Source organism: Periplaneta americana, chromosome 15 (genome assembly GCF_040183065.1).
Source record: "Periplaneta americana isolate PAMFEO1 chromosome 15, P.americana_PAMFEO1_priV1, whole genome shotgun sequence".
In the NCBI taxonomy this organism is placed as follows: domain Eukaryota; kingdom Metazoa; phylum Arthropoda; class Insecta; order Blattodea; family Blattidae; genus Periplaneta; species Periplaneta americana.
In genome coordinates, this window is record NC_091131.1 from 69,393,996 (window position 1) to 69,404,965 (window position 10,970).

Here is a 10,970-nt window from a genome sequence, read left to right on the forward strand (position 1 = left end):
TCCTCTACCTTTCAGTGTATAATGATCCGTTCCCCAGTCTTTATTTAATTACTACGCCCTTATTAAAAGGCTAGGAATTTTCTTTTCATATGTTTAAGATCTAGTGTGCAATCTCAAGTAAAAAGATATCAATGACATGTTTTATGTTTCTCAGAAATGCAAATTTATTTGAGAATTGTTTTTTTTTTTTTCTATTTATATAACCATAGGTAGACTAATATCATATAATAGAACCAGAACATTTTGATAACTAAGATACTGTTCTGTTTTGTCTTTTTGTCTCATTTAAATATTTATAATGTTATTTATTTCAATTATGTATGTTATTCAAAGTTACGAAATCTTTCCACGCCGACCAAATGCTATTTCGAGAATGATGAGCGAGACTCGAAGCGCACGAGAATGATGAGCCGAGACTCGAAGGACAAATGCAACGAACACAGCGAGCGAAAGCGGCAGTTAGTTTTGTTCATCTCTGTGTCCGAGAAGGCTTTCAAAACAAAAATTCTGAAGGAATGTTCATAAGCGATATAGAGGGTATCTCAGGAAGAATGTAAAATACTTCAGGATAATGTCGTTTGGGTTAACCTATATCGATTTAATCTTATACAAGGCGAGGCAGAAATATCTCCCCATTTTCAACTGCACATAAAATGGAAAATATTTAAGTCTGACACGCGAAGCCGGGTACAATAACAATATGATAATCTACATTGCAGAGAAAAAAAGTGTGCACCGCCCGGGAATCGAACCCGGGTCACAAGAATGGGAATCTCGCATGATACCACTACACCAGCGGTGCGACGCATGTTCTCCATTGTATTGATGTTTTTCCAGTAGAAGCAATAAAATTGTATATGGCACTTCCAGCACTACAATACATGAGAATTACATTTATACGAATATGTAGGACGAAAAATTGAACATTTCCTTGTGATTTCTAAGATACGTATTTTCTTTAATTATTCCTAATTTCTGGACTCAGTTACCATTGTATGAAACTGTCATGCATTTACAACGTCATCGAAAGAAACTAATGTTATTTGAGCCCTAGATGTCCTGAAAAGTTCATTGCTCGTAAGCTGTACTGCGTAGGCCTACGTACTATACAATAGCATTAAGCTGAATTTCTGACAGCCAAATGAATGAGTAAGCCTACATTTCGAGTACCTACAGCCTTACATACTATTAAACCATCCAAGTTGTTTAAACACGCATAAAATTAGGTTCGAGATTTTCAGTTTTTCCAGCGTCTCATAAATTCAGAGCTATCCAACGTTTCGGAGTATTGTGTCGGTTCCATAATTCGAGAAGGCAAGGAAAGGTAAGCCTATCTATTGCTTCCATTTCTAGGAATGAAGAACAGCACTTGATATACAGGGACATCATTTTATTTTTACTAACATTTCTAATATTAACCTGGCTATACCTTTGGATTAATGGTTGAGAACCGGAAACATCGTTTGCTACCCACTTCCACAACTGCAGTTCGATGATACTGGCGTAAAATACAAACAAATCACTTTACTAGGTATAGGAGAGAAGAAAATTAGTTCATCCATTTACGTAAACTAGGAAATATCGCAATTTTGAATTTGATAATTTTCATTAGGTTTTTGTTTAATCAAAATACAGTACAGTTTTAACAATAAGTGCTTTTACTCACGAACTGAGTTATCCAAGCGTACGCATTCATTATGCGATGTATATTATACTGTCTACAGCAGGCCTGCACAAGGTTTGCGCTCTCCGAGCCGGCTCACAGTTCATGAGCGGAATGCAGATATTAGCTGCGCTCTGTATAAGGGTGGACTGGAAGAAGGGGTGATCTCGTACAAAATATACATAAAAGGAAGTACTATTACGAGGTTCATGAAATGAATTCCCGTTCAATCTTTGCAAAACTATCTTGGACTATTATTAATTAATACAGAAATATTTATTTTACAGAAATAATAGAAATTTTATAGCTACTTAAATATACAATATCATTTTGTTATATTTTTATTTGTCAGTACATGAAAACGAGGTTTTATGCTGTTGGCAGCTGAAAGGAACAGTAGCCTACTGATCATAATGAACCATCAGTTACAGATGTTCAATGCCTGCCTTTATTAAAGTTGATTATAGAAAACAGTTTCTCACAAATATAAATGTTGAGCCAAACATAGCAATCATTTTCACAGCCAGCCTGTGTAGTCGTGGATATTATTGCTAATGTTTAGTCTTGTAAAACTCTATCAGACTAGTAGTATTATTCAAACGATCTTTAGCCCTTAGAGCACTTTGAATATCAATAAGTCCGAGCTGTAAATCGTTAAATGTTATGTTTTATTTAACGACGTTCGCAACTGCCGAGGTTATATCAGCACACTTAAATGCAATCGACCTGGCCCGGAATCGAACCCGCAACCTCGGGCATAGAAGGCCAGCGCTACACCAACTGCGCCAACCAAGCCCACCTGTAACTTACATGACATTGTTTCAACTGATGTTGAAGGAATTTATTATGATAACTTTAAACTTCTTTCCAATTAAGACAAGATTTTTAGTAGGTAATTTTACGACGCTTTATCAACAGCTTATGTTATTTAGCGTCTGAATAAGAAGGTGATAATGCCGGTGAAATGAGTCCGGGGTCCAACACCAAAAGTTACTCAGCGTTTGCTCATACTGGGTTGAGGGAAAACCCCGGAAAAACCTCAACCAGGTAACTTGCCCCGACGGGAATCGAACCCGGGGCCACCTGGTTTCGCGGCTAGGCGCGCTAACCGTTACTCCACAGGTGTGGACCTTAAGATAAGATCTTGGAACCTAGAATTAAATTCATTTTGAATTTCAATTAATATTTGCACATAATCGTTTAACATGGCTTCATCACGAGCAGTTTCTATCGTTCGAAAGTAAGCCATATTACCTTCCCGAAACTGACTTACGAAAAGTGTAAGTATACGACTGAAATCCCGTAATTTATTCAACATATCAACACTAAGCTGGCCTTTTCCCTGAAGAGAGATATTTAAATTGTTGAAGATTAATATCTTTAGTATCTTTATGTCTGGACTCGTAATGACGCATTATGTTATGTTTCTTTCTACCTTTCAAAATGTTGTGGCAGATAAAGCAATGAGTATTTACTCCAGCGGCTATGAAAAAATAAGCATTTTCTCATGCAACATTGAAAGAATTTTCCTGATCACCACTTTTCCGTCTTTTAGATTCCTCCATACTGTACTGTAGCAGTAGGTAAGCAACGTGAAACAGTTACTGAGAATACTCACTGCACTCCACTAGATAGCTGAGTGGTCGTTTCCTTCTCCTCTATCTATAGCAAGTTTATGTCATTCTGACGTATCTTACTCTCCGATTCGGCGAGCAGTAACACAGCTCTCCCGCTCCGAAGGAGCGCGCGCGCTCGTTGAGTGCTGTTTGTGCAGGTATGGTCTACAGCACATTAGCGTACAATATAGAGAACGAAGTTAAATTGAAAAATGATCATAATATGGATATTTAACACATTTTTTAATGGTGGCCGTTCATTTCGAAACAGGCTTCAGTTCTTTTGTGCATATTATCTCACTATAGACTATTGCATCTAATTCCAATTACCAGTTTCGTCGTTCGTACTAGTAACTCATGTTGAAATAATTCTGTACCTACTCTATAAAAGACTACCTTAGGTACTGTAAATTCAATCTTCACTTCTGCCCGAAACGAAAAGATAAAATTACTCAGACATGCTATCTACTGTCCATCCAAGTGGTTATGTCGCAGGATCGTAGAAAGGGGGAAATCACGTGTAGTTAATTACTTAACGAAGCTCTTTTATTTAAGTTATTTTAAACAGTCGTATAATATTACGTAGACGTCCAATTCCTAACAGAAATTAATGTTTTCCGAAAAGAGCTAAAACAGCCCAGCCACTAGCCTTTACAGAGAGGCGAGCAGAAGCAGGTGGGGGAAATCGGAATGCGACGTAGGCAAACAGACGACAATATCTGTGCAAAAATATAATTCAATATTGAAAGCTCTTTCGTCACTGGAAAACGCGAACATATTTCTGGAACGTACTATACTCACTAACTCAGTACTGTTTACTATATGCGGTCTTGGTTCTGTGTGGAGGACAGTTGGAACTTCATTAGTAAAGGGGTGAGAGTGAAGTACATTAAAAAACTCAGGTACAATAAAAATTGAAGTAAAAATAAAATGATGTCCTCTATAAACTAAAAGCTGGGTTCTCTTTTCGTTAGATTTTAGATTGGGCGCGTTATTATTGTGGCTAATAAAAATAGAAGCAAAGACTTTTCGATTTGCCCTCATAGTTTCTTCAGCCATTTTGTCACTTTCGTCATAGATGAATTATTGTGGTTAATAACCTTCTAATATAAAAATACGGTATCAAGTGTAATGACTTGTTCTATGACCAGCATTGTTAATCTGTGACCTTTTTGTTTGTAGGTTAATTTCAATAATTTTATTATTACGAGGATCATTTAGAGTGTGAAACAAAAACGGGTTTCGTAGTAGTAGAACACTTGAATTAAATTAACTTCTACTTCCTCGTCACATTTGAAATAACTGACGAATAAATGCGAGTGTAAGCATAGGAGAACACGCAAAGTGTAATAGTATCAGAGAAGTGGAAAGGTGAAGGCTATAGGCAAAATGCCAATTCAGAGGATCAAGCAGAGAGGGAGCGTCTCAAGAAGCCATACAATGGTCAGATGGGGTGTGCAGCAGGAGAGGTTGGTTGGGGCGAAGGGGACAACAAGATGAAGCCCTGCACAGCAATAGATTCAGGAAAATATTCACTTGTACAGTCAATTCTTGCATTAACGGGTGAAAAATTTCATACAGAGTGGTTAAGTGTGACATCAACCTAAAATACCGTAATTATTGTTGAAAATAGCACTCTTCCCGAATAAGAAACTACATTTAATGTGATAGTCCACCACAGAGAACTTAATTTATATTTTAGGACCCAGAACGGAATAAAACCAAAAATTTAAGCGAGAATACCTGTTTTGGAATTTGGTAAACTTGTATTTTGAAAATTTACCTGTGAATGTTTCAGCGTAGACTTATGTGCATAAGAGTATGTGCATTCAGCGAACATTTTCCGCAATGATATCGATAATTCAATCAGGAATATTAAGAAATTCTTCTAATACAATATTTAAGATGTGTGTTATACCCTATTCCTCTTTGGACAATGCAGAGTAATTATAAAATTATATCTACTGCCAGGACTAAAGTCCGTAGGAGTAATAATGTCAAAATAATAATCACTGTGTAGTAACAGTTAGCATTCCTGACCATGAAACAAGTGAGCCCGGGTTCAAACCTGGTTGGGACAAGTTACCTGGTTGAGATTTTTACCGGGGTTTTCCCTCAACCCGTTAAGAGCAAATGCTGGGTAACTTTCGGCACTGGACCTTGAATTCATTTCGCTGGCATTGTCACTTTCATCTAATTCAGATGCTATATAACCATAGCAGTTGAAAGAGCATCGTAAAATACTCAATTAAAAATATAATAATAATAATAATAATAATAATAATAATAATAATAATAATAATAATGTCGATATCACTGCACAGGAAATCTCAAAGTTGTTAATTTATAGCATGACAATATTAGCCTATATGAATCTCTTCATTATTCAATAAACATAACTTAATTTAAAGGAGCACATATTGCAATGAAATATTAGAGAATTGTAGAAATGATCATTTGTGTCACTAAATTGAAATTCTTCACTCTTAGTATAAGAAAATAAAATAATCTTGATCTCTTAATAATGTGGAAGAATTTTTACAATTTACTGTATTGTTGTGATAATTTCAATACTAATGCACCAAAATACTCACCATTCAGCATTTAAAAGTACCATTAATGCTATAATCTACCAGGTGTGGACAGAGTTACGCTTATGCAAGCATACCCCGTGAACAAGAATTAGTATTATTGTCATTAGTTTGTGAAGCTGTTGTTGAGTATGAGTAGTCACGATTATGGTTATGGTTCATTTCGTAACCATGCTGTTATAAAAGATAAATAATACGTACAGTACTTTTTGTATTCAAAATCAGGCGTAACTTTTAACACACTCTGTATTTGCATGTTTGATTAACCAAATTAAATTCTATGGGCTATTTTCTAAAATGATATTATGTTAAATTTCTAATCAAGATACAGGTACTATATCATATGAAGAAAAACTTGCTGTTGTTGCAATACTGGTACTTGTGTGGATTTTTGCACTATAATAAACTTAAATTGAAATTAAGTTGCGATCTTTTTCTTCATCTGTTATAAAAAATTTTGAGTTTTTAAACAAAGTGCAAGAATATTCACAAAAATGTTCATCATAATTTCGCATTATTCATCTTTTGAATAAAATTATTTACTTTGAACAATTTTAATTTTTCTTTCACTTGGAACAATTAAGAAGTGTAAACATAATCTAAGCATGTGTTTGAATTTTGTTAAATTATTTCAGTTTTTAAGTCCGATTAAAGTAACACAGAGAATCTGTAAACACCAGTATGTATAATACCATGATAAAAAATTGAGTTTTGCAGTTTTAATTTAGGAACTACTCGGGTCTCAGTCTGAGGGAAACATCCAACAGAATAAGCTAAATGCTCCAGTTTTTAATGATACTGCTTTGATAATGGAACCTATTAGTAAGCAATTTCGACACGGTATAGAAATAAAAGTTGAACATACAATTACAGCACTCAAAACCCTGATCGTAAATCCATTCACCATCAAAGTCTGAAATCTCATAATATGTGATTAATCCTAAATTTAAAGCAAAAGATTTTCACATACTGTCTTCCTCCGACGAGTTTAGCACTGGGACCTGAAGTATTCTTGCCATCGGTGAAGGGGGGGGGGGGGGGGCAGGTAGATTCTTTTGTTGCTACAGCCAAGCCAAGCCAAGCGGAGTGGGAAATATTAATCGTCCAAAAATATGCAGTCTTCAGTTTGTAGTAGTGTGTGAATATGTCATATACATATTGTTTACCTAGGCCTATATGGTTTTGTTATTAATATATTAAATATATTGTTGCAATTTTTGCTCAAACATCTCCCTGATGTCAGCTATGTTAATATTATATGAATTACTCATATTAAATATTTCACCAATACAAGTCATTTTTAAGGAAACATGCTGTAAAAAAGTTTTTGGTTTTATTCCATTAGAATTTTAGAATATGTGTGATTGGTATCGTGAAAAACAGATTCCTATAATGTCATGCGAAAATCATTTGTTGGTGATATCTTAAAATACAAATCAAGTAGTTTTACTTCTTAAGTGAGTTCAGCAGTAGCCTACAGTATATTTAAATTGATTACTTTACAAATTTAATTCAATTTTACTAATCACTAAATTTAATAGTATGATTCTTCTTTTCATTTATATTATTGTAGTTGCATTATGATTTTTCTTTTTATTTATTTTATTGTATTTCTATTTCTGGTGGTGTGATGGCCTTAACTTCACCAGAATAAATAAAAAATAAAAATAAATAAATAAATAAAATTTTATACAATACTTTCCTTCTTTGAACACGTAAGTAGGAATGGTTGTATATCTATCTCGCCAAAAATACGTTAGGAAACTAACAGGCATAATGCTCTCGTAAATTGGGCGAATGTTTTCAGTATGATTGTACTTCCTTCCAGATTGCCATTGTCACTTTTCCTTCCCACTCCAGTACCACGCTAGACTATAGTCGGAACCGCATTCCTCTCAGCACTAAACTCCTTAGAGGATGACAGTACCAGTATTGTTCCATTTGGCCTTTGTGCTAATTCTATATAGTTTTAAGAATTAATTTTGTTCACATTCATATCCAGTCTGGTTTTATGATCCATAAATTTTGCATAGCTGTAAAGAAAGTAATCACTGAAAATACGTATGACTTAAAATAACAAATATCAAGATACATAAGAAGTTTTGTATCTCTTGTGACAAAAATTATTTATAGGAAGTTCGAATAATTTTTCCCTATAAAAGTCGCACAATTTCAGCACATTTAATTTTTATCTTATACAATTATACAATTTGTAAGCACCAAGTGTTGCAGCCCTGGCGGAAAATTCGAATAAAAGGAGGAATACTGTATGTCAAGGGTGAGAGCTCTTGTTACCTTACTTTGTAACATTTAACCATGCAGAAAGGGCTTCAGTCCATTAGACCTGGTTTTGAGAAAACTAAGGAAAACAGTGTGTACTTTGCATTCCTTTCTGCATAGAACTCTGAGCCTGACGCTTCAGTTTCTGTCTTTCCAAGCATTGGACTGAATACCTTTCTGCACAGGCTGATGGAACCATTCATAAAGATATGATTTCCATCGATATCTCGTTTTTTCAAAATTTGTGACTGAAGCCCTTTCTGCATGGAGCGATTCAATTACTCAGTAGACTAAATCACCAAGGTGTTGCCGGATAATACGAAATTTCCACAAAGTTTCCTGACTTAAACCCATTAGTTCTTACATTTTTTTTTTAGTAATACTACTCATTTATTTTTGTTTAGTATTATTCAGAGAAGGAAGAGGGCAATTGCCTTACCCTGCCCTCTCCCCAGAATGACACCTCTGAAAGATATACCTCACAATGTTTCAGAATTGCATATCGGCTCCATCGTCAGATTGTCAGGGGAGACAAGAAAATAGAAAACTGATCTGTCAGATCCGTTACCAAGACCTATTCTCCAGGACTAGGCATCAGATGCAATATGGTGTGAGTATATATTAGGTGTGAGAAGGGCTGGGTCTATCAGGCTCAGAAACTCTGAATCTCTCTACATTTATTACAGGGTCCAAGCAGCTGGAAACCTTGCACCTCTCTGGTAATGCTATAATTTACCGGTGGTAATAATCCCAATGTATAATCATTGTTCGAATTGAAGAAGGGGAAGCTGAGGAATTTTCCCCCTTTCTGGATTTTTTCTTCTAAGTTCTGCATTCCTGTATTCATTAAAATATTGTAAGTGTGCTGCTATAGTTATTTTAATGATAAAATTTTCTAATTGATGTGTAAAGTACCTTACCTGCTAGTCTTTTAGGTAACCTACGAGTTATTAAGGTACTACAAAATCATAACATCGTTTCTAATGACACTATAATTAAAAGGAATATTAAATATCATCATCATCATCATCATCGTCGTCACCATTACCACCACCACCACCACTATCATCACTATCATAATCAATAATAATAATAATAATAATAATAATAATAATAATAATAATAATAATAATGATGATGATGATGATGATAATGATAATAATAATAATAATAATAATAATAATAATAATAATAATAATAATAATAATAATAATAAAACTTTAAAAATTCCAGTATGTGAAAAAGTTTTTCCCTCATCTACGTTTTCATCAGTTTGAGTATTGCATGTAATGTGTTACAGTCTCTTCCTTTAATTGGACATTAACTCTTGGTAGCGAAACTTGGAACATGCGTATAACTAATGTGACAGGTTCAGAATTATGGCTAATGAAATAAGATTTTCTATGAAATGAACAACAGGTTATGCATGCATGATTGGATTAAAAAACTTCAGATGCACCGGTACTAAAAGAATTACACATCACTTTTATTATCGAATGAATACCAGTACCGGTATACTCGTATATTGACATGTACAAGAAAAACTGAAAGTAAGATGTACAAAGTCTGGACAGATCCCACCTCCCCATCAACTTTTTAATTACCAGTTTCGCCCTGAGAGCAAATCTCTAGAAAGACCTCTTGCTGATGAGAGACCAGGCCATTGACCTAATGAGTGAGAGGATTAAAATTAATTAAATCTAACATTATGCATCGATGAATGTTATTTTTCTCTATATATTCGATATTTTAAATGGAATCACAATATGTAGTATATCATGAATATATAAGAATTACCGGAAATAACATCCTGGCATGCCTTCTAAGTATTACAAGGTCCAATAATGCAGCCTATACCTCACTTCGTACAGCCTCCCAAAAATAAGTAGGTATCAATTATTTTATTAAACTTCTGTTTCGTTACATTTAATTTATAACACCTTCAACTGATTTATGATCGCACACTACAGTACTATAGTACAAAATTATAGGTCCATCTGTTTATTAGTGATCTAGTGAGACTTACGTTGAATGAAGAGACTATTGGATAGATTCTCTCCAAGGAATCTACATCAATTTCCCCTACGATCCTCATTCCTCCAAGATTATTTCTCGTTCTAGTTGAAAAGAAATGTTAAATAAAGAAATGTCATTACATTTACAAAATCAAATGATTATATCAATGTATTTCATATTGTTTTGTAATATATTCTAGAGTTGACAAACTGTTACTTACAAGAAGACAGAAAAGTTCAAACCAGAGTATTACCAGATTTATTTCCAAATAAAAAAATGAAATGATACAGGCTGTAAGAATATTTATGATGTCTAGAATTTATTAGAGAAGTAGGTAGTTCCATTCTGTGCCTATATAAAGTAGACACGAGGATTAGGAAGTGTAATCCAATTTTTTACTACCGGTATCGTACAAGTATTGCACACTTTTTATCACACACAATGAACATTTTACTTGTAGCATAATTTTCCCAACATCTGCTGTTGTTGACTTTGCGGTCAAATATTAACGTGAAACAACATAAACAAATAATAATGTAAATTGTTTGGAACTGCTAAGATTTATTTTAAATCATCCCTCCTCAAGTGAGGTTGACCACTGGGATCCAGAATTAACAAACATAAAAGATAAAGGGAAATGAAACGAGCAAAATAATGATTCGATTTGTACATTAAAACAAAAATTTACCATCTTCTCTATAAACAATTCTATAGGCATTCTTTTGTTACAGATAGGCTACCTTTGAAGGTTAAAGATAACCTTTAAAATGTATTACGCTTAAAAATTTCTGTTCAGTTGCAGTT

At 34.2% G+C, this 10,970-nt stretch overlaps 1 non-coding gene across 1 annotated transcript; it reads right to left on the bottom strand.

The window, feature by feature from the left end:
• Nucleotides 1-731: 731 nt before the first annotated feature.
• Nucleotides 732-802, bottom strand: TRNAG-CCC (transfer RNA glycine (anticodon CCC)). Its single transcript has one exon. It is a non-coding gene; the product is annotated as a tRNA-Gly (tRNA).
• Between the last annotated feature and the right edge of the window lie 10,168 nt (nucleotides 803-10,970).